The following is a 25,765-nucleotide window of genomic DNA, read 5'->3' as shown; positions in this document are numbered from 1 at the left end:
ATTTTTATTTTGGAGGGGTTTCAAAACAAGGGAAGGTTGATTCGAACCTGAAATCGGAGTGTATTGGGTTGGCTTGTACCCGGGAAACAAGTGGACTAGCTTGGGATAGCTAGTGTCGAGTTTTCGACATTTGTATTCGGGTTGAATACAAGTATAGTGGATTGAAATTCCCAAGTAGGAGCTTGGGGAGTGGATGTAGGTGCAAGGTTGGCACCGAACCACTATAAATCCTTGTGTTTGTGGTGTGCATTATTGCTTCTCTTTAACTCTTCATTATTTCCTTGCATTCTTGCTTTAGGTAATTAATCTTGAACTAAAGTCTTTCTCTTCATTCATTTAGCTTTTGACAAACACTTTTCATAAGTTATTAGTTAAGCTTAAAATTTTTTAAAACCCAATTCACCCCCCCTCTTGGGTTGCATAGCTGGGCAACAGGCCCAATTAGACTAATTTAAATCTAACTAAATTAGGCTTAATTAGGCTCAATAAAATCCTAATCAAATCAAGAATTGATTAAGCCCAACTCCTGATCAAATCAGGGACCAAACCATCTCGACGATTAGGTCAGCTCTTAACCTAATCGGGTCAAACCCAACTGAATCAAATTCAATTGGACTTGATCCAAAAATAATTACTCAATCAAATTGAGTTAATTAGTGATCAAATCACTAATTAAATCTCTCATAAATATTGAGTCCAAATCCGATGGGTAATCGGGCATCAGAATTTATCGATATGTAACCCTGATCGAAGAGTCCCAAACCAGTGGGACTCTTGACCCCGGTACCCAAAATGTGTGGGACTCATGATCAGAGAATCCTGATTCTCTATCACAGAGTCTCAGACATGTAGGACTCATAGTCCACGAGCATTAGGACTCTTCATCAGCCATCAGATCAGATAGGAACCTCTAATGTGTGTGACCCCGCAGGTTCGAACCTAAGCCGGTAGCACAGGAATCAATTTCTGCACTAATCGAAGTGACCATCTAGCAATAGTACCCAATGACCGGATAGGTCGAAAAGTCACAATCGCAACACTCAGAACCTACGTGAATATGGTTACTGTATAATTCATCCTTTTGACCTCTGTGTTTAGGACGACTCAGGGTTAAACTGTCAACCCTGATTAGATCATCCGAATTGTGCTCAACTCAAACAGTCCTGTGACTCCTCACAAGGACTACCCTGACCAAGATTTTGCTAAATTGAAACACAACTTTACACAACTCCTAAACTGGAGTGGTCAATCCCATCTTGACACACGCATCGACAAGTCAAGTACTTGACTATACCCAGCAGCCTTCCGTCACTGAATTAGAAATTCAGGTAGTCCAGTGCCTAAGTGTAGTGAGTTTCTTGTAAGTCACTGTGGCGGTCTCAGGTCTAAGGGATATTTATACCCATATTCCATCGGAACAAATCTTGACAGTAGAAATAGCTCCAGAGTCGGTCACGTTCAGTGCAGATGTACCCTTACATCTCACCTGTATGCCATAGCAGTGTCTCCACACTCATTGGTTAAGAGGACAACCAACCTATATGGTACACAACAACCTATGCTTGATAAATATTGTCATCCTTGGTAACAACATATCATTTGGTCGCGAACAGATTTAAGGACTAAACGATAAATCCTCCTTTGTCGAGTCTAAATAGTCCTAAGGACTTCACCACAACATAAGAGTTCATTAGAAGATGAAATATTTTGTGATGAAAAATACCAAAATAATTTTTATTAATTCATAATTCATGTACATATACAAAAATGAGTACAATCGTTAACAGGCTGACGATTGGCTTTGGGACATTATTCCCAACAATCTCCTAATTGGCCTAAAGCCAATCGGTGCAGTATCTAATACCCATCTTCGACTTGTAGTCGTCGAACTCCTTCACCACAATGGCTTTAGTGAATGGGTCAGCCAGGTTCTCCTTTCCATCGATCTTCTGAAGGTCGACATCACCTCAATCCAAAATTTTTCGGATGAGATGGTAGCGGTGCAGAATATTCTTCATCCGCTGGTGTGCCTTGGGTTCCTTCACCAGAGCAATGGCTCCAGAGCTATCACAGTAGAGCAGAATTGGACCAACAAGGGAGGGTGCTACTTCGAGCTCGGTGATGAATTTCCTCAGCCACACCGCTTCTTTGACAGCATCTGATGCAGCGACATACTTCGCCTCGCAAACTGAATCAGTCACTGTGTGTTGCTTGGAACTCTTCCAGCAGATAGCCCCACCATTAAGGGTAAAAATAAATCCCGACACACTTTTGCTGTCATCGTGATCAGACTGGAAACTAGAGTCTATAAACCCTATAAGTCTCAAGTCTTATTCACCATAAACAAGCCACTGGTCCTTAGTATTTCTTAAATACTTCAGGATGGTTTTAACAACCTTCCAGTGATTCTCCCTTGGATCAGATTGGTATCTACTCACTATCCCTAGTGAGTATGCTACATCTGGTCGTGTACATGTCATGGCGTACATGATAGATCCCATTGCCGAAGCATATGGAATCCTACCCATACGCTCTCTCTCTTGAGGTGTTGTCGGACAATCCCTCTTTGAGAGAGAAATTCCATGGCCTATCGATAGATAGCCTTTCTTGGAATTCTCCATATTGAACCTCTTCAGCATAGTATCTATGTACGTAGATTGGGATAAACCAAGCAACCTTTTAGATCTATCCTTATAGATCCTCATCCCTAGGATGTAGGAAGCTTCTCCCAAATCCTTCATGGAGAACTGTGACGACAGCCAAATCTTTATTCCCTGTAATGCAGGGACATCATTTTCGATTAAGAGAATATCATCCACATACAATATAAGAAATACCACTACTGGACCATAGCCCACTTATAAATGCAGGGCTCTTCTCTATTCTTAACGAAGCCATACATCTTGATCGTCCTATCAAAATGTATGTTCCAACTCTGGGATGCCTGCTTAAGTCCATAAATGGACCTCTGTAGCCTGCACACCTTAGACTCATCTGTGGATGTGAATCCTTCAGGTTGTATCATATACACCTCTTCGTCCAGCTCTCCGTTTAGGCAAGCTGTCTTCACATCCATCTGCCAGATTTCATAGTCCAGATGGGTAGCTATCGCAAGCATAATCCGAATGGATTTGAGCATTGCCACAGGAGAAAATGTCTCGTCATAGTCTATACCATAATGTTGACGATATCCCTTGACAACCAGACAGGCTTTATAGGTTTTCACCTTTCTGTCTGTGCCCCTCTTCCTCTTGGAGACCCACTTACACCCTATGGGTTTTACTCCTTCGGATGGGTCAACCAATGTCCACACATCGTTGACCTTCATGGACTCCATTTCGGATTTCATGGCCTCTAGCCATTTCTCAGAGTCGGGTCTCTGCATTGCATCCATATAGGTGATCGGATCCTCATCGTTTTCATCAAGTTTGATAGGATCGTCATCCCGGACCAAGAAACCATAGTATCTGTCCGGTTGACGTGGTACTCTACCAGATCGCCTTATGGGTGCTTGAACAATGGGCTCCGAATTTGATCTAATCAAATTCGATTTAGGTTCAGCAACTTGTGTCGATTTTTTCACCTGTCGAACTTCGTCAAGTTCGACCTTAGAGGCAACAGTCCCTTCACTAAGGAACTCTTTTTCCAAAAAGATTATCTTAAGGCTGACAAATACCTTTTGCTCATCAGCCAGGTAGAAATAATACCCTTTGGTTTCTTTTGGGTATCCTATAAAATTACACTTGTCAGACCTAGGTCCTAGCTTGTCCGTAATTAAATGTTTAACATAAGCCGGACAACCCCAAACCCTAAGGTGCGAGAGTACTGGCTTACGTCCTATCCATATCTTATATGGCATTTTGGTTACAGACTTACTCAGAACCCTATTTAAAAGGTAACAAGCCGATTCGAGTGCATATCCCCAAAGGGAGATCGGCAGACCAACAAACCCCATCATGGATCAAACCATGTCCAACAAGGTCTGATTCCTCCTTTCAGACACCATTATGCTGGGGTGTTCCAGGAGGTGTCCACTGAGAGAGAATCTCATTCTCCCTAAGATATGTCAGAAAATTATTGGAAAGGTATTCACCTCCTCGATCAGATCGAAGAGTTTTAATACACTTTCCAATTTATTTTTCTACCTCATTTTGGAATAGTTTGAACATTTCAAACGACTCTGACTTATGCTTCATTAAATAGACATATCCATACCTCGATAGGTCATTTGTGAAGGTTATGAAGTAGAAATATTCACCTCTTGCACTTGAGCTCATGGGTCCACATACATCAGAATGTACCAGAGCCAAGAGTTCACTGGCTTGCTCACCTTTTCCAGTAAAAGGTGACTTGGTCATTTTACCAAGAAGACATGACTCACAGGTTAGAAGTGATTCATAATCACCTACTTCAAGAATTCCTTCTTGAGCCAACCTGTTTATCCTGTTCTTATTGATATGACATAGCCTACAGTGTCAAAGGTAGACTTCTAACATATTATCTATTCTAGGATATTTACCGGAGGTTTGAACCACATTAACAGGTTGTGATAGAAAGTAAATTCCATTATTAAGTTATCCAACAAACATTGTAACACCATTCAAAATGATATTGCAAATATTTTTTTTATTAAAAATTGATAACCGTTCGTGGCCAAAAGACCTACAGAAATAATATTTAATAAAAAGCTTGGACAATAGTGACATTCACTCAGAATTATATTTCGAGAATTGATTACAAGGTTCATGATTCCTAATGCTAGAACTAGAACTTTGCTTCTATCTCCAACGTTCAGGAATCTCTCGCCTTCATCAAATCTCCTACTGACCTGCAGACCCTGCATTGAATTACAAATATGATAAGGGCTTCCGGTATCCAATACCCAGGTAGTAGTATCACAAATGGAAAAGTTGCAAGGTGTTATCATATAAGTACCTTGCTTCTTCTTCGGCCTATTCGGGTCCAGTAAGGCAATGTATAGAGGACAGTTCCTCTTTCAGTGCCCCTGCTTCTTGCAAAAGAAGCACTCTGCCTGGCTCTGGTCGGGCTTGCGCTTCTTGGTCTGACCCTATGCAGACATTCCAGCATGCAGCTGCACCTTCTTATTCTTCTTCTTCTTGTTCTTCTTCCCTTTCTTAAAGGGTCGACGAGTAAAAGAAGACCCTCCCACGACATTTATCGACTCCTTATGGTGCTGGTGGTCTTTCTCAAAGTTCTGCAGCAACCCCAACAAGCCGTGGTAGTTCACTGCAGGCTTTGTCATTCAAAAATGAGTAAGGAAGGGAAGGTAGGACTTGGGTAGAGAATTAAGGATCGCATCCTTACCGAGCTGCTCGTGCAGGGAAAAGCCCAGTTTACTTAGGCGCTCAATCATTTTGATCATGTACAGTATATGATCAGTGATTGAGGCTCCATCCCTCATCTGAGCATTGAAAATGGCACAACTAGTTTTGTGCCTTTCAACGTCGTCAGGTGTGCCAAAGGAGTCATTCAATATTTGAAGCATCTCCTGTGGTTGGACATTCTCGAACCTACGGCTGAACTCATCATTCATTACCGCCAGCGTAATGCACCGAATGGTGGTGCAGTCATTGAGCCACTTCTGGTAAGTATCTCGAACCACCCCTCTAGCGTTCGGGGCTGGCTCCTCAGGTGCCGGATCCATTACTACATAAAGGATCGGCTCATGCTCAAGGACGATTTTTAATTTTTGATACCAGCTATCGAAATTAGGTCCCATGAGCTTGTCATTATCTAATAATGACTGGAGCGAAAGGGTAGTGGCCTGCATAAAAAAAAATCAGACCTATATTAGTATATAAATTATTAATACTAAAGACTTGGACTTTAGTCTAAAGTTTCTCCCAGTATTTTTATGAATTGGTAGCCTCAACCTCCAATTCGAGGAATTACTTTAATTCCTTAGTGGGTACTAGAATCCACACAGACTACACACAAGCCCAACTTTGGTTGGTCAACCCATGTGTATCTATGGGTAGGTTCATAACCATTTGTTTCTCTAAACAACTTCTAGTAATTGATTTTGCCCCAGAACCTAATCAGTAGGCTTTGGCCTCCATTGAAAAGATCTGATTAGGTCCAACCATTAACATGACTTGATTTGGTGAATCAGACCAATAAATGATCAGGTCCGACTTTGGTCGGCCAACCTGACCACCATCAGAAAGACTCAAACCAAATTATTATATTATGAATGATAATTCCATTAGTCAATAAGCACCAGGCCTTTGGGCCTCCAATGATTATTAAACTAATGGACTGATTATCACTCACTTAATGGGAGGCTATGACTTAGTTATCACTATAACTTAATCATTTTAGGGACCTAATAATTTTGAGGATTTTATTAAAGGATAGATGAGAAGAAAATATCATATCCAGCCAATTTCAATCCTCCCACTGACTTCACCAAGTCAGATTAAAAAGGATTTAATTAAAATCGACATTAGGAGCACCTAAATCAGTCACACTGATTTACCTAATGACATGGGTGAGCCCTAATCACCAAGTGATCTAATCAAAACCAAATTCATTAGGTTGGCCAGGTAAGTGAGATCAGTGGTGGGGATATGCCATTAACTCGTCAGAGATCGAATCACTGCGAGTAGCTCCCGCTTAAAAACCATTGGTCAAACTGCCAAACTTACCTTAGACACCAACCGGTTCATTAGTTTTAATTTGATCAACTTAGTAAATTGGGTTCCACCACGTAGCCATGAATTAAGTCCATCTTGGTCTAGTTAAAGATATGGACCCATTCAACTACAACTATTGGAGTTGAGTCTAGAGTATCCTTGACCTAATCTAATTCAACTTTTGATTAGATTTGATCAATTACTCTAATTTAGTCCATTTCTTTAAGCTAACCTTAGGTCTAACCCAATTATGGACCTAATCCATCTAACCCATTGACCCACAAGTTTATGCAATTGTCTTAGGTCTTAATTCACAATTCTAGACCTACTAGACAACACTTAATTCTTTTAATTAAGTATTTGGGTTTATAGGTTAGGGTTTGACATTTCGAAAATAATTTTCAAATTTGAAAGGTTTTATTTTCTGTTCACCAAATATGTTGACTCATTTCACAAATAGATCAGCACATTTCATAAATAGCAATCCTATTGCTAATTACATAACAGAAAATAACTCAATCATGAATATTCCTTTAGATCTAATCTAACACATTCATGATAAATTTTACAATTAAACCTATACAATTAATTTTTTCGCTGCTTCATCTGCATGGGATATAATTGCAGCGGCACCTCTACCGCCATAGGAGACCCCATCGAATGGGAGGAGAGGGCCTTTAAACCCTACTTTTCTCCTATGATCGGACGATCATGGCAACCATCCAATTCGATTACTTGTTACTTGGATCAAGTATATCTAAATATATCAATTTTAAAATTTAAATTTTAAATTTTAAATTTCAAATTTTTTGAATTTCAAATTTTGAATTTCAAATTTTGAATTTCAAATTTTGAATTTCAAATTTGAAATTTCAACCAAATTTCAAATTTTAAATTTCAAATTTTTGAATTTTAAATTTTGAATTTCAAATTTTAAATTTTAAATTTTGAATTTCAAATTTCAAAATTCAAAATTTAAATTTTAAATTTTTGAATTTTAAATTTCGAACAACTTTCAAAATTCAAATTTTAAAAATTGAATTTCAAATTTCAAATTTAAACTTTTAGATTATAACTTAATCTACGCATGCAAATATATATATCATATCTTAGAACCTTGCTCTGATACCATTTTGTGGAGAAATTCAGTGCAGGGGTAAAATGATAATTTTAAAACTTTTTCAAAATTATAATTTTATAGTAAAAAAATATTAATTAATCTAATTAATTAACATAAATTTACCCTACACTAGGATCTAAATATGATATATAGCATGCATGCATTTAAATTTAAAATTTAAATTTAAACAGTAAATACTTTACTGTAATGTGTTCAGAACATAATATCTTTGTGCGGGTAGTAGATCGCCGCAATCTGATCACCATCGGGAGAGTCTGATTGTCATGATGTAGCCACATAATGTGTCTGGCCTCTATGGATTATTTACACGAAGCTCCCGATCTGATCGACTCCTTACGAGTGCTAGCTCATTGTAGAGCCCTTTCGATGACCGATGCTAATCGAACTCCTTCGATCGATGTCTGTCGATTCTTCAGATACTTTGGATCATCAGTAGACGTGCTTGAGAGGATGTTGAAGATCTCCTAAAAATTTAGTAGGCTCATGACACTCGTAGCTCACCTTCTCACTTCCCGAACTCCAGGCTGAAACCCTGCAGAACTCACTGAAACCCTGTGCACACTTTTTTTTTCTTTTCTTTCTTTTTCTCTCGGAAGGTTATAGACCTTCACCTTGCACACAAGGATTCCTCATGCCTAGATTTTCTCTTCAATTTTTTTTTTTCACACGCCCCACTCTTCTCCACCTTTTAAAACAATGTCAAACGTCTTATCCATGTGAGAGGATAAAGATGAGTAATTGCACATTTGAATTCAAATCAAATTTTGAATTCAAATGGAAACCAATTTATTCCTATCCACTAAGGGCACGAGAAGAGGAGGGTGTTGCTTAATTTGTGTGTGAGTGATTTCATAAGAAATATTTTTTCGTGTAATAAATGGGGCGTTAAAAGAGGATAAGGTCAAGGCGCTAAGATTGGTTGCTCATTCAAATTCAAACTTTGTTTTGAATTTGAATGGCCAACCAATCATCCTTATCCACTCATATGGCCAACCAATTAAAGTAGGGCATGAGGAGGGCTTTGCATGAGGAAAAATTCATGAGAACTTCCTTCTCGTGAATTCAAAAGGGCGTAGTGGAAGTGAGGTGGCGCAGGGAGAATGGGTCAAGGTGGTTTCATTATTTAAACCAACCTAATTGAACCAAATAAGTTAGGCCCAATTAGACTAATTTAAACCCAACTAAATTAGGCTTAACTAGGTTTAATAAAATTCTAATCAAATCAGGAATTGATTAAGCCCAACCCCTGATCAAATCAGGGACCAAACCATCTCGACGATTAGGTCAACTCTTAACCTAATCGGGTCAAACCCAACTGAATCCAATTCAATTGGACTTGATCCAAAAATAATTATTCAATCAAATTGAGTTAATTAGCGATCAAATTACTAATTAAATCTTTCATAAATATTAAATTCAAATTTGATGGATAATCGGGCATCAGAATTTATCGATATGTAACCCTGATCGAAGAGTCCCAAACCAGTGGGACTCTTGACCCCGGCACCCAAAATGTATGGGACTCGTGATCAGAGAATCTTGATTCTCGATCACAGAGTCTCAGACACGTAGGACTCATAGTCCATGAGCATTAGGACTCTTCATTAGCCATCAGATTAGATAGGAACCTTTAATGTGTGTGACCCCGCAGGTTCGAACCTGAGCCGGTAGCACAGGAACCAATTCCTATACTAATCGAAGTGACCATCTAGCAATGGTATCCAACGATCGGATAGGTTGAAAAGTCACAATCGCAACACTCAAAACCTACGTGAATATGATTACTGTATAATTCATCCTTTTGACCTCTGTGTTTAGGATGACTCAGGGTTAAACTGTCAACCCTGATTAGATCATCCGAATCGTGCTCAACTCAAATAGTCCTGTGACTCCTCATAAGGACTACCCTGACCAAGATTTTGCTAAATTGAAACACGACTGTACACAGATCCTAATCTGGAGTGGTCAATCCCATCTTGACACACGCACCGACAAGTCAAGTACTTGACTACACCCAGCAACCTTCCATCATTGAATTAGAAATTCAGGTAGTCCAGTGTCTAAGTGCAGTGAGTTGCTTGCAAGTCATCGTGGCAGTCTCAGGTCGGAGAGATATTTATATCCATATTCCATCAGAGCAAATCTTGACAGCAGAAATAGCTCCAGAGTCGGTCACATTCAGTGCAGATGTACCCTTATATCTCACCTGTATGCCATACCAGTGTCTCTACACTCATTGGTTAAGAGAACAACCAACCTATATGGCACACAACGACCTATGCTTGATAAACATTATCGTCCTTGGTAACAACGTATCATTTGGTCGCAAACAGATTTAAGGACTATACGACAAATCTCCTTTGTCGAGTCTAAATAGTTCTAAGGACTTCACCACAACATAGGAGTTCATTAGAAGATGAAACATTTTGTGATGAAAAATACTAAAATAATTTTTATTAATTCATAATTCATGTACATATACAAAAATGAGCACAACCGTCAACAGGCTGACGATTGGCTTTGGGACACTATTCCCAACATTGGAATCCAATGGGTTACACGCAACGAGAATTGATCAAGGGTCTAATTGAATTAGATCATATTTGCAAGATGAACTTGCTAGCACATGTTGCAAACTCTAACTTCTAGTTTTGAATTGGATTCAAAATTGATTTCGGATTGGGCTAATTAAATCTAATTTAGCTCAAATCAATTTTGATTTTAAAATAGATTGATCCTTGGCTGGTTGAGTCAAGTGTTGGGCACCACCTATCAGGTTTCCACGCCCCAGATAAATTTTTTTTGGAGCCTAGAGTTTGTTTTTATGCATAGAAGACAAATTGGCATCCCATGGGATGGGATGCCCCTTCCTATCTTATCCATTTTTTGTTCCACACTAAAAATCACATGGGGCATGGTATTTTAGTCGGCCATCAGATGTATAGTTGAATGGATAAAGTTTGATCAAGTTAGACTTAATCTTATCCAAATTTTAGCCGGCCCTTCAAACCTTGGCGCCACTTGGACTAAGAGTCCAAGTGGTTAAGGTATCTTAAATGGTTTCATGCCATTTTATTCTCAAATTTTTTCCATGCATAAACCTGATTAGCACCTCCTTTTATAGCCCTTGGATATCCATGTTGCATTGATCAATGGTGGAGAAATGGGGCACCAAAGAGAAGTCATGCGACCCCTTGGAGAAACATTGGAGAATTATTTCCGAAGAGTCCTTCTATGCGAAGTCTCTTTGGATAATTTTTGATTTTTGCTATGTGTTGCAAACATTCAGATGGGCGTGGGATGTGTGGTTGGATGTGAGGTTGGCATGAGAAATTTATGGAAGGGCGTGAGTGAATTTGGATAAGCGTCTGCTCTCTGATTATAAATAGGGGTTACGCCGGCTATCCGATTCATTCAATCCAATCCCTTCTTTCTTATATACTTTCTCAATTATCTAATTAGTCTCTTCCTTTCATTATTAGAAGAAGTTCTAAAATAGTAAGGATAAGTCCGATCTTAGGACAAGGACTTAGGAAGAGAATTAAGAAAGATAAGGAGAAAAGAAAGGAAGGGAAAGGAAAGGTTAGGAAAAAGGAAGGAAGCCCTGAAGTTCTGCTGTCCAAAAAAATTCTTAGAGAAAGAAATCAGAGAAAAAAAATCTATTTAAAAGAGAGAGTATCTTAATCAAAGCCTTGTGTAGATCATCATTGGAGGGTGAACACTTGGGCACCTGGTGGAAGTTCTTCCGAAATTTGGATATAGCATTGTAGGTATTCTTTTATACCTTCTATTATGTTATGCAAATACATCATATGATTGTTAATCATCAAAGATGTCCTGATTTAGGATTTAATTTTAAGATTTTTTGATAAAAAATTTTGAAATCTATGCTTCCATTGTATCATCATAATCCTACAGTGGTATCAGAGCCGACATTGTTTGGTTCATTCATATGTTAATATATTGATTGTATGTATGCTATAAATTATGCTATAATCATGATTATGTTTTCATATGATGATATGAATTGATGTATATTTGATATATATGTGATATGTACTAATAGGGGATTAACTTCTCAGTAGCTTATTACTCTTTGAGAATCATAGTAAAGACCATTCTACCATAAAGGACTATGGTGGAAGGGGTGCTTGTATAAATCAAAAAAAATAACCATGAAAGGATGTTTTTTTTTGAATACTATAAGATTATATTATAATGTGTGTGAGATCAAGTAAAGCCCTCATAAAAATTATATTAAGTAGTAGTGACAGCAACTATGGGTTAACCAATTCTTGATTAATTGATCAGTTAGTGTCTAAAAAAGTGTTAAAGGTGATTCTTTAATTAGTTCCATTGATTGACCTGATCAATTTATTGATATCTAAAGAAAATATCGAGGAGAACCCCACCTACTTACCTGACTAATTTGGTTAAGCGATTTTGAAATTGAAAAAATCTTAATATTAAAAATACTATTAGGGGTCTTCCTTCATGCTAGGTCAAAATTATATCAAAAGTCATAGCAGGTTTGTTGTGTTATCACAAGACTTGCTATAGGGGCTGATGTAATATATCCTGGTGCATATAAGATGGTTACCGTAATTTTGAATTTACTACTTTGTTGTATTACCACAAGGATAGTTATATTCAAATTTGATTGTATGGTGATGAAGGATCTTACTTAACTAAAATATGATAGTTTGTTGTATTACTATAAGGCTATTAATATTTTGGAGGTCAAGAAAAGGTTGAAGATTGCATGAGATGTAATTGGAAAGAGTTTCTTACCTATGAACTCATAAGACTTTATTGTGTTACCACAAGATCTTTATGAGGAATTAGGGTCTCAATCCCACTAAGATAAATATTTAGTATGTCTTATTCATCATAGAAGAGGGCTATGATATTTGATAAAATAGTGAGAGACACAATTAAACAAAAGATCTTATTTAATTGTGTATGTCATCATGAGTTGGTTACTTATGTTTTATTCTTTATTTGATGTAGATTAAAATTCTACAATGGCATCTTCATTATCATTACAAAAAATTTTAGATTTCAATAAATTGATCAATCTCAATTACGTAGACTAATTGAGAAATTTGAAAATAGTGCTCTCTCAGGAGAAGCTTTTCTATATTCTTGATGTTCCTAAACCATAAGAGGTTGGGGACAATGCCATTGAGGAAGAGGTATCCACATAAAGGATGTGGAAGAATGATAGTTTGACTGTTAAATATATCTTACTGATCTTTATGAGCAACGAATTATAGAGGTAGCATGAGAGTATGGATACTCAATCCATACTCAATTTAAAAGAGTCGTATGGAGAATAGAGCAGAACTGCTAGATATGAGATATCTAAACAGTTATTTCATGCTAAAATGACTGAAGAGTCATCCGTACAAGACCATATCCTTAAGATCATTAACTTGATTACTAGAATGGGTCAATTAATTTTTGTGATGGATGAAGAATTGAGTCAGGATTTGATCCTACAATCTCTCTCTGAATCATCTGCTCAGTTTGCTGTGAATTATCATATGAACAAACTAAATACCTCTTTGCCTGAGCTGTTAAGCATGCTCAAAATAGCTAAGGATCACATTAAAAAGGATAAGGCTCTAATTTTTCTTATAGGTAAGACCTCTAAGAAGAAATCAGGTATGAAAGATTCAAAGAAAGGATTGAACCCTAAAGGTGGCAAGATGAAGAAGAAAGGGAAGAAAGCCTCTGGATAAGGTATCTGCTTTCACTACGGTAAGATAAAACACTGGAAAAAGAATTGCAAGTCTTATCTTGCATATGTAAAGATTGGTGCAAGCAATGCACTAAAAGATATGTATGAGATACGTACAATTTTATCATTAAGTTCTTCTAATTTAGACTCTTGGGTATTAGATACTGCTTACAGTTCTCATACTTGCAAGTCATTGCAGGGGCTATAAAAAATTAAAATTTTGAAGAAGGGTGACTTCGAACTTTACAGCACTGGAGGAGAGTCCATCCAAGCAGAAGCTGTTGGGACATACTGTTAAAAAATATATCCTAAAGTCAATTATCTATATTATAGATGATTATGCTCCATAAATGTATATAAATTATAAAATAATAAATATTATCTAGCAGATTCATCAAAAGGAATACATCTTCTAAAATAGAACTCATATGTTATGATGAAGTCCTTAGAGCTACTTCTAAAATGATAAAGGAGAATTTATCATGTGGTTCTTAAATTTTGCTCGCGATCAAATGATACAATTATTACAAAGACGATAATTGTATCGAGTGTAGGTCATTGTGTGCCATATTAGTTGGTTGTCCTTTTAACCAAGGCATGTGGTGACATGGGTATAGTATATGGGTGATATGTAGGAGTACATTTCACTGAGCATGACCACCTCTGGAGCACTCTGCTGTCAAGAATTGTTCTGATGGGATATGGATATAAGTGTCCCTCTGACCTGAGACTACCTCTGTGACTTGCAAGCAACTCACTGTACTTTAGTACTAGACTATCCCAATTTTTAATTTGGTGACGAAAATTTTTTGGATACAGTCAAGTACTTGTGAAGTCTGAGTGCGAGTCAAGATGGGATTGACTGTTCTAAGTAAAATTAGAGATGATACATTAATTTATTTTAATTTAGCAAAACTTTGGCCAAAGTAGTCATAGTGAGAAGTTACAGAATTTTTGAGGTTGAAATACAATTTGGATCACTCTTTTTGGGTTAACAGTTTAACCCTTAGTCATCCTTGAGCAACAAGTGTCAAAGGGATGAATTGTACAGTAACTATATCCAAATAGATTCTAGAGTGTTGCTAGGCATACATTTGGTCTATCCAAATGTTAGAAACCATTGCTAGATGATAACATCGATTAGTACAAAAATTATTCTTGTGCTATCATCTTAGGTTCGAATCTATGGGGTCACACACATAGAAGTACCTATCTGATCAAATGACTGATCGACGATTATGAATCGTTAAAGGATTTAATAATCAATTTGATTGATGATTAATCTTATGCAAAGGTTGTAATAAATTATTTATTAATGATTGATAAATTAGAAAAATAATTAATTAATAATATGATAGTTAATTGGCTCAATTTGATTGAGTAATGGGGATTGGATCAGATCTAATTGAATTGGATTCAATTAGATTGGCTTTGGATAGTTTGGATGCATCTCTATTGGATAACAGGGCTTGTTCTAATTGATCTCAGAGATGCAAATCAAATTCTAAGTTGAATAAGATTCAATTAGTTTTATATAAATTTTGATTGGATTAAATTCTGTTGGATAATAAGTTTGATTGGATTAAGTCCTATTATCAAATAGCTTCCCTGATATCTATCAAGAATCAATCTCTGGATTAATGAGATTTTAATCTAACTAATTTTTTAATTGGATTGGGGCCTAATTGGTTTCATAATTGGACTAGGACCTAATTAGTTTATTTGTTATAACTAATTTCTAAATTGATTAGGATTGGGTCTAAGGATTAGCTAGAGTTGGAACAAGATTCTTGAGTCCTATTTGGAATAGGACTGAACCAACCCATCTATTTAAGGTCCTCCATGCCTCCACTCCCTCTTAACGTGAGAAAACCCACACCCATCATAAAATGCTACACCCTCTGGTTTCTTCTGTGAGAAATAAGGCATCTCCCCTCTCTTGTTGTCGCCCAAAGAAAAAAAAATGAGGGGCGTCCAAGAGTTGGATGCCCCACAACCCAATGCGCGAAGCCTCTTCTCCTTATCTCTTTGGAAGAGACTTTTTAGAGCTTTTGCTATTGGTTCTTAAGCATCAAAGAGAGGCTCCTCTATTGGTTTTACAGCAAAATATTGGGGAAGAAAGGTTCTTTCCAATGAGAGTAAAAGAAGGAAGAAGAAGGGTCTTCTTTCTTGTGCGCGGCCTTGGAGAAGGAGTTTTTTTTTTAGATTTTTTTTAATTTTTTTTAGAATAAAAATTAGATTAGATCTAATTTTTCATATGATAATTTAGAAAAAAATATCAAAAAAAATTGATTGGGGTTTGGGGCTTCCTAGAGTTCTAGATCAAGGAGAAAAAGGAGAGAAGAACGGTTCTTCTCTTGGATTTCTCTTTTGAAATTTTTTAGAACATGAGAATCTATATAATTTTTAGTATGAAAAATTAGATTAGATCTAATTTTCATCATAAAGAATTAAAGAAGAAAAGTTCTTCTTAAAGGTGTGGAAGGAAGAGAAAAAGGTTCTCTTTTATGCGTGGGAGAATTGAGAAGAAAGGGTTCTTCTCTTGATCTTTATTGTAGAGATTTGATGCATAGATCCAGCAAGAAAAAGAGAGGGTCTCCTTATTCTTCATCTTTATTATATTCTTTTTAAATTAGTCAAAATATGGTGTCTTCACAGCTAGCACTCTCGGAGAGATCATCAGCACAAGGGCTTCATGTGGATATCCGTAGAGGTCAGATACGTGTGTGACGGCTGAGCATCATGAAGAACCAACTACTATAAATTTTGGATATGGTGATCTGTTACCCGCACTCAGGTATAAAGTTTTGAATTCAATTCACATTTAGATATGATCTAAATATAATTTAGATATGATCTAATTACATATATATATATATGAACTATACTTGCTGAATTTTAGATTTCAGATTTACACACATGATAATAGTTCATGTCATAGTTCCGTATGATAGTTTTAGATTTGATCTATGCATGTATTATAGATTAAATTATTTAATCTATGTATATTTCACTATAAAATTTTAAAAATGCATGCACAAAACCACTACGCTTCCCTTCAAATGGTATCAGAGTGAAGGTTCATTATGACATGAACATATATGCATGTAGAGTTAAAATCTAGATTTAACAATGCATGAGATATGTTATGATCTGATTTTAGATATGATCTAATGTAAAATCAAATCTAATATAATTTAGATTAGATCTAAATTTTTGTATACATGATATGTAAATTAGATTAGATGTTCTGAGTAGCAAAATACTCGGATTGGGTAATCACCAGATCATCGGTTATAGGAGCAAGTAGGGTTACATGACCCTTTCTTTTCATTCAATGGAGTGCTCTTATGGCATGTAGAGGTGCCACTGTGAGGTCCCATGAAGAAAAAAGTGAAAGGAGAAAACTTCTTTCTTGCAAAACTCCAGATCTTGAAACCCTAAGTGTTGTTGTATGTGATGCCAGTTGTAAAGAAATTAGTTACATCTAATCTTGATTAATCAAAATTATTTTGATTTAAAATCATAAAAATTTAGATCTAATCTAAAAAAATTTATGATTTAATGTAAAAAGTTTATATAAGAAATTATTTTTAAACCTTAACCATGTTGATGCAAAAACTTAATTAGGAATTAAGTGTTGAACTGAATAGATCTAGAATTATGATCGAGATCTAATGACGTTGCATAAAATATAAGACATGGGTTAGCTCAAATCAAGTCCTTCTCTTAATTGGGTTAGACCTAAGATTAGAATCAAAGAATTGATTGACCATGTAGAAAAATTGATTAAGTCTAACTAAATATTGAATTAGATTAATCAAGATTTCTCAAATACAATAGTTGTAGATAGTTAAGTCCACATCTTTGATTAGACCAAATAGACCTTGATTGTGGCTCAGTGGTTGAACCCGAATTATTAAGTTGGTCAAATCAAAATTAGTTAACCAATTGGTGTCTAAGGTAAGTTTGGTATTTCGATCGGTGATTTTTAATTAAGAGCGGCTTACCTGGCTATTTCGATGTGTCTAAGGCAAGCTTAGCAGACCCTCCCACTGATCTCACTTATCTGGCCAATTTGGTGAATTAGATTTTGATTAGATCGTTAAGTGATTCAAGTTAGCCCATGCTATTAAGATTGATCAGTGTAACTAATCTAGGTGCCAGTTCAATCAGCACGACCTAAGTCGATTCAGTGACTTGGTGAAGTCAGTGGGAAAATTATGGTCTACTGATTAATCTTTCTTCTCTCTTTTCAAAATTGATTAAACCCTCTAAATTATTAGGTCCCTAAAATGAGTTGGCTATGGTGATAACTAGATTGTAGCCTCCCATTAAGGTGAATGATAATGGATCCATTATTTCTGATTGATATTGCAGGTGCCATCCATCTGGTGTTCTCTTTAAATGATAAAATTATCATTCATCATATGATACTCTGTTGAACATCTGATGAATGGTTGGATTGATCGAGCCATCCTCGGATCGGATCATTCTTTGGCTAGAATCACTGAGTAGGTTTATGTTAATGGTTTGACCTAACTGAGACTTTCAGTGCAGGCTCATCGCCTACTAAAATAAAATCTGAGGCTAAATTAAATACTAAAAATTATTTAAAGAAATAATTGATTGAGAATCTACCCATAGATACATATGGGCTGATCAAGTCATCTTTGGGCTTATATGCAATCTGTGTAGATTTTAGCACCCACTAAAAAATTAAGATAATTTTTTGAATTGAAGGTAGAGGCTACTAATTCGTATAAAATAGTGGAAGAACCTTTAGACTAAAGTCCAAGTCTTTAGGCTTAAAATAGTTCATATACTAATAGGTCAATTATTCTCTTTTTAGAAATAACTAGAATATTGTCACTTTGTTCACCGTTAGATAGTGAAAATATTATCAGACCTAACTTCGATAGTCGGTATCAGAAGTTGAGTATAATTTTTGAGCGAATTGATCAAGAAGTCTTAGGCTAATCCAAACAGACTTAAAAAAAAAATCAGCAAATGGTTGCTGATCAAGATAGCTATATGATAACTCCTTGAAGTTTCTCTATTGGTAATACTACTATCTGGGTATAGGATACCGACAGTATAAGTCATATTTGTAAATAGTTGTAAAAGACTTCAGGATAGTAGAAAGTTTGAAAATGGTAAGAGAACTCCTAAATATAAAAGATGGAAGTCTATTCCAGTCTTAACATTAGGAATCATCGAGCTTATTTTCAATTCTGAAGATGTCATTTTAAGTGATTGTCACTATTGTCCAATCTTATTGATGGTGTCAATAAGAATGATTATTGTGATATCATTGTGAATGATACTACAATAATGAGTGGATAATTGAAAATGACATAAACTCAGTACTATAGTTTGTTAGTATAAAGTATATGTCTAACTAGCATCCTAATTAGATAATATCATTGAAGCCTATCTTTAGCATAATTGACTTAGTCACCTTTTATTGGAAAGGGTGAATGAGCCAGCGATGTTTTGAGTTTGGTAGATATTGATGTATTTACACTCATGAACATAAGTGTCAGAAGAGGGCTTACTACTTCATTAAAATCTCTGATGACCTATCTTGGCATGGGTGCGTCTTGCTAATGAAGTACAAGTCTGAATCGGTTGAAATATTCAAATGATTCTGTAATGAGAGAAAAAAATAAACTATAAAGAGTATTAGAACTTATCAGTTAGACTGATGAAGTGAATACCTTTACAGTAAATTTTTGACATATCTTGAAGAAAATTTAATTCTCTCTTAATGAAACTCTCCTGGGACATCACTATTTAAAAAAGATGTCTGAAAAAAAGAATCAAACATTATTAGATATGGTTCGGTCCACTGTGGGGTTTGCTGGTCTATCTGAGGTTATGTTTTAGAGACTACTTGATATGTGCTTAAGAACGTTCTGAGCAAATTGGTTACCAAATCTTCATATTAGATATGGATTTGGATAATTTGATACTCCCTTATTTGGAGTGTCGAACTTATATAAAATGTTCATAAATCGACTAGCTTGGATTTTGGTTTGATAAATATAATATTAAAAATATTTCTTCTACCTTCATAATGGACATAAGATGTTCATGAATCTTAAGATATTCTTTTTGAAAAAGAAGTTTCTTGGTGAAGTAATTGATGTTGTTAAGATCAATCTTGGTGAAGCTTGATGGATAAAGAAACCAACTCTGATACAAACCAACAGAACCAGAGTTGAGTAGATCAAATCCGAAGCTCGATGTAAAGGTATCTTTGAGTAGATATGATAGAGTACCATATCAACTGAATAGGTACTTCGATTTCTAGATTCGAGATGAAGATTTGATCTCCCATATGGATGCAATACAGGGATCTAACTTTGAGAAGTGGCTTAGAGCCATTAAATTTGAGATGAAGTCCATGAAGATCGATGATATATGAATATTCGTTGATTCACCTGAAGGGATAAGATCCATAGGGTGTAAGTAGATTTTAGATGGATAAGAGGTATAAATAAAAAATGGAGACCTATTAATTCTATCTGATTGCCAAAAGATTTTATCAAAGTTATAGTGTTGACTATGACGAGAGATTTTCCTCATGACAATCTTCAAATTCATTCAGATTGAATCAAGCTTCTTGAAGATGGAATATACATTTTAAATATATGGCTTCATCAAGAATGAAATAGAATCCTGTATGTACAAATGGGCTAATAGTTTTATAAAAGTATTCTTTGTGTTGTTTGGATAAAATTCTCTTAATAGGGAATGACATCTCTACATTACAAAAAATAAAAGCTTGGTTGTCATATCTGTTCTCTATAAAGATTTGGAAGGTTATGAGAACCATCCTTAGGTATTTATGAAATACTAAAAACCAATGGCTCGTTTATGGAGAGTCTGACTTAAAACCTTTGGAATATTGATTTCAGTTTCTAGTCAGATCGAAATGACAAAATTGTGTCAAGTTGTATTTTTATCCTAAAAGGAGCGACATGCTGGAAAGATTTCATGCAGTAGTCAGTAGCCAGTTTTATTTATGATATAGAGTTCTTTGTGGTATTTGATACTGGTAAAGAAGTTGTTTGATTATGAAAGTTCATTAGCGAGTTTGGAGTGGCACCCTCCGTTGATGGTCTAGTCCTTTTGTATTGATAGCAGTACTAGAGCCATAGCTCAAGTTGAAGAACTGATGTTTTATTTGAGGATCAAATACATTCTGCTTTGCAATCACCTTGTTCGATAAGATCGAAATAAAATCGATCGTAGGAAGATCATTTGAAAGGAGAACTTGACCGACCCATTGATTAGAGCAATCGGATCTAATGAGTTCGATGATCTCAAATGAAAGATAGGTATTTGGTATCGATCTGATTGGCTTTAGTCCAAGTGGGAGTTGTGGAAAAATATGTCCTAAAACCAATCATCTAGGTTGTAAAAATTATACTCCATAAATATATATAAATTATAAAATAATAAATATTATCTGATAGATTCATTATAAGGAATACATCTTTCAAAATAGAACTCATATGTTATGATGAAGTTTTTAGAGCTACTTCTAAAATAATAAAGGAAGATTTATCATGTAGTTCTTAAATCCTGCTCGCGACTAAATAATACAATTGTTACAAGGATAATAATTATATCGAGTGTAGATCGTTGTATGCCATATTAGTTGGTTGTCCTCTTAACCAAGGCATGTGGTGACATAGGTATGGCATATAGATGATATGTAGGAGTACATTTCACTAAGCGTGATCATCTCCGGAGCACTTTACTGTCAAGGATTGCTCTGATGGGATATGTGTTGGAAATTAAATCCCAAAGCCAATCGTCAGACTATTGACGGTTGTGCTTATCATTGTAATTGTATATGAATTATTGAATTAATAAATATTATTTAATTTTTTCATCACTGTGTACATCATTTTGAACTCCTGTTATGTGATGAAGTCCTTAAAACTTTGATTCGATATAGGAGGATATATCATTTAGTCCTTAAACCTTAAGTTCATGATCAAATGATATACTATTATTAGGATGATAGCTATATCAAGTATAGGTCGTTGTTTGCTATGTATGTTGGTTGTCCTCTTAACCAAGGAGTATAGAGACATTGACATGGCATGCAAGTGAGACATAGGAGTACATATCACTGAACATGACCAATTGCTGAGCACTTTGCTGTCAAGAGTAACTCGCAAAGGATATGGATACAAATATCCCTCCGACCTGAGATCACCATGGTGACTTACACACAACTCATTATGCTTTGGTGCTGGACTATCTAAATTTTTAATTCAATGATGAAAGGTTTCTAGGCATAGTTAAGTACTTACGAAGTCGGTGTGTGACTCAAGATAGAATTGACCCCTTCGAATAAGTAGGAGTTAGTGTATCAGTTTGTTTTAATTCAATAAAACCTTGATCGAGATAATCCATGTGATGAATTTTAAAAATTAAAATACAACATGGATGACCATATCAGGGTTGGTAGTTAAACCCTAGGTCATCTTGAACATTTAGGTTAAAAAGATGAATTATACGGTAACCATATGCCAATAGATTCTTGAATGATACTTGCAATCTTTCGACCTATCCGGACGTCGGATATCATTATTAAATGGTCACTTTGATTGGTATAAGAAGATTATTTTCATACTACTGGCTTATGTTCGAACCTATGGAGTTACACTCAAAAAATATTTCTGACTGATCATATGGTTGATCAATGATTAAGAATTATTCTAGGATAAAACAGTCAATTAGATTGATGATTAACTCTATGCAAAAGTTATAATAAATCAATTCACTAATTGTTAGTAAATTATGAGAGAATTGATTAGTAATTAGATTGCTAATTAATTCAATTTGATTGAACATTGAGGTTTGGATCAAATCTAATTGAATTGGATTCAATTTAGTTTGACCCGATTAGGTTATGAGATGACCTAATCGTTAAGGATATTCGATTCCTGATATGATCAGGACTTGAGCTTGATTAATTTTTAATTTGATTAGAATTTTATCAAATCTATTTTCTACCTAATTATATTAGATTTAATGATCCAATTGGATTTAACCTAATTTGGTTAGGTTAAGAATCTAATTGGATGAGAAAAATAATTCAAATTTGAATCCCTTGCACCTCCTTTATCTGTGCCCTCTTATTCTTCACATGAAAAATATTTTATATGATTTTTTCTCATATCTAAAAGCCTTTTCTATATTCTCATTTGATTTCTTTTGAATTAGAAATTGGTTGGTTTAAATTTGAGTTCAAATTGGTTTGAATTTGAATGAAAACCTAGAGTCCAAATTGAGTTGGACTCTCCTCTTCATGCCACCATATTTCTCCATGCATAAAATATTTTTATGTGAGATTTTTTTGCACCATACTGATGTTGGTCAACCCCTCTCTAAGTTTATAAGATAAGAATAAAGTTTGATTCAAAATTTAATTCAAATTTGATTTGAATTGATGTTAAGGATCAACCAACACTTGAATTTAAACTGAAACTATCTTATTCTTATCTTTATCTTCGATGGGATGCCAACCTTAAAAGAGGATTAGTTTTGTGTGAGATTAGAAGTAATTTTTGGTATGAAAAATCTAAGAAAAGGGATGTAAAAAGTTGAGAGTGGGTTGGGCTTCCGTGCGTGAGAAACAGAGGAAGTGTTCTTTCTCTCGGGCATGAGCTGTGGGTTCTAGGGTTTTATCTTCAGATTTTATGAGAAGAAAAATATAAGAGTCAGTCTTGTCCAATCTTTCACACTATCACCTCCTTCTAAAGCTTTATTTTCTGATCTAGAGGAGTCTGAAAGATCTGAAGAAAGGAGCTTGGACCAGCCATCCGAGCCTTCGACGTGAACTAGCACTCCCATGAAGGAAGATTTGATTCAAGCTTTGAGTGGACGATCTGTAGAGGTCAGATGATTTGTGTGGCTGCTCAGCATCAGTGAGAGCTTTGTACCATGCTTATCAATAGTGAAGATCATCGATCAGTAAAAAGGTGACGAGTTCGGAACTCTACCAATATAATCTAAAAGTTAGATCAGATTCAGGACATTGATGTGATCGATGCAGTTTTTTATTTTATATCAGATTTTATATGTAAATTTTTTATATCATAGATCCTTAATGGTAGTTTAGATCTAATTTAAGGTATGTTTAGAAGATTAAAATATTTAATATTTTATTATTTTTTTATAAAATTTTAAAAATATATACTTTGAACTATCCATTTTTTCTTTAGATGGTATTAGAGTTAGATTTCTTATGACATAAATTTTTTACATATAATCTGATTTTAATTATTTAGATTAGATCTAAATAATTAATTTTGAATCTGAGTAGTATAGTAATCTGATTGGATAGATCCTCATAGCCGTCCGATCATAGGAGAAATCAAGATTTTACTATCCTATTTACCCATTCGATGGGATCTCCTATGGCGTGTAGGGGTGCTACGCGATCTTTTTCATGATGATGAATAATAAAAAAAATTTAAAATTTTATTTTAGATCTGAAATAATATATATTAGATCTAAAATTAGAGGTTTGATCATTAGATGCTTGATTGTAAAAATATTTTTCAAAATTAAAAACTATTTTTAAACACCAAACTCGAACCTATATCAGTCCAAAACTTAATTGAGAATTAAACGATCTAGATTTGAAAATCAAAGATCTAAGGCATTAATTTCATAACTCATGGGTTAATGGGTTAGCTCGAGTCAAGTCCATTTAATTGGATTAGACTTAGGGTTAGAAATTATTGATAATGGACCATATTAGTAATTGATCAAATTGAATTAAAAGTTAATTCTGATTGGGTTAATTTCTTCTCTTGATCAATTTTAATAGATGTAGTTGGCCAAGTCTATATCTTTGATTAGATCAATATGGACTTTGATCGTAGCTCCATGGTCAAATCCAAGTCTATAAGTTGATCAAATTGAAAATGACTAACCAGTTGGTGTTTAAGATAAGTATGGCAGCTTTGATCGATGGTCATTAATTGGGAGCTACTCGCATAGATTGAGTCTATGTCGAGTTAAAGACATATCCCTTCCATCGATCTCACTTACTTGGCCAATATGGTGAATCGTGTTTTGATTAGATCACTTAATGATTGGAGTTGACCCATGCTAATTAGAAAATCAGTGGACTGATTTAGGTGCCCCTAGTTGACTTATTTTGAGTCCTCTTCATAACTTGGTGAAGTCAGTGGGAGGATTTATAACTAGTTGGCTGGATCAATTTTTATCTAATCCTCTTTAATCTGACTTGGTGAAGTCAGTGGGAGGATTAAGATTAACTAGTCAAGTCTTTTCTTATCTCTCAATTCAACTAATTAAATCCTCTAAAATTGTTAGGTCCTTAAAAATGAAATAGTTATGATGATAACTACATCATAGCCTCCTATTAAGTTGGGTGATAATGAATCCAATGATTTAGATGATCATTGGAGGTGCCACACGTCTGGTGCTCATCTGACTGTCAGAATTATCATTCATAATATGTTGTTTTAGTTGTGTCTTTCTGATGATGGTCAGGTTGGCCAAGCCACACTTGGGCTTGGTCACTCATTTGTTAGATATACTAAATTTTGGTATGTTAATGGTTGGACCTAACCAAAACTTTCAGTGGAGGTACCACATGCCTGCTGAAGAGGTGTCTGGGGTAAAATTGAATACTAGAAATTATTTGATGAAACAATTGGTTAAGAACCCACCCATGGGTACACAAGGGTTGGTCGAGCCATACTCAAGCCCATATGTAGTCCATGTGGATTCTAGTACTCGCTAAAAAATTAGTGTAATTCTTCAAATTGAAGGTAGAGGCTATCAATTTGAATAAAATAGTGGAAGAACCTTTAGACTAAAATCCATAACTTTAGGCTTAATCAATTCATATACTAATTAGGTTCTGATTTTTCTTTTGTAGTTATGGCCACCATTTTGTCGCTCCGATCACTATTAGATAGTGATAAATTGATGAGATCAAATTGAAGGAGCATCAGTCATTGATCACGTATTGTATATGATCGAGATGATTGAGCACCTAAACAAGCTTGGCTTTCTCCTGCATGAGCAGTTAGGGAAAGATGCTATTCTAAACTCTGCCAATTTCTACCTCCCTTTTCTTACTCATTTTCGAATGACAAAGTCTACAGTTAACTACCATGGTTTGCTAGGATTGCTGCAAAACTTTGAGAAGGATCACTA

This window comes from Elaeis guineensis, chromosome 7 (genome assembly GCF_000442705.2).
Source record: "Elaeis guineensis isolate ETL-2024a chromosome 7, EG11, whole genome shotgun sequence".
Lineage (NCBI taxonomy): Eukaryota > Viridiplantae > Streptophyta > Magnoliopsida > Arecales > Arecaceae > Elaeis > Elaeis guineensis.
The sequence above is the reverse complement of the archived record's forward strand: the minus strand, read 5'-3'. Positions refer to the sequence as shown.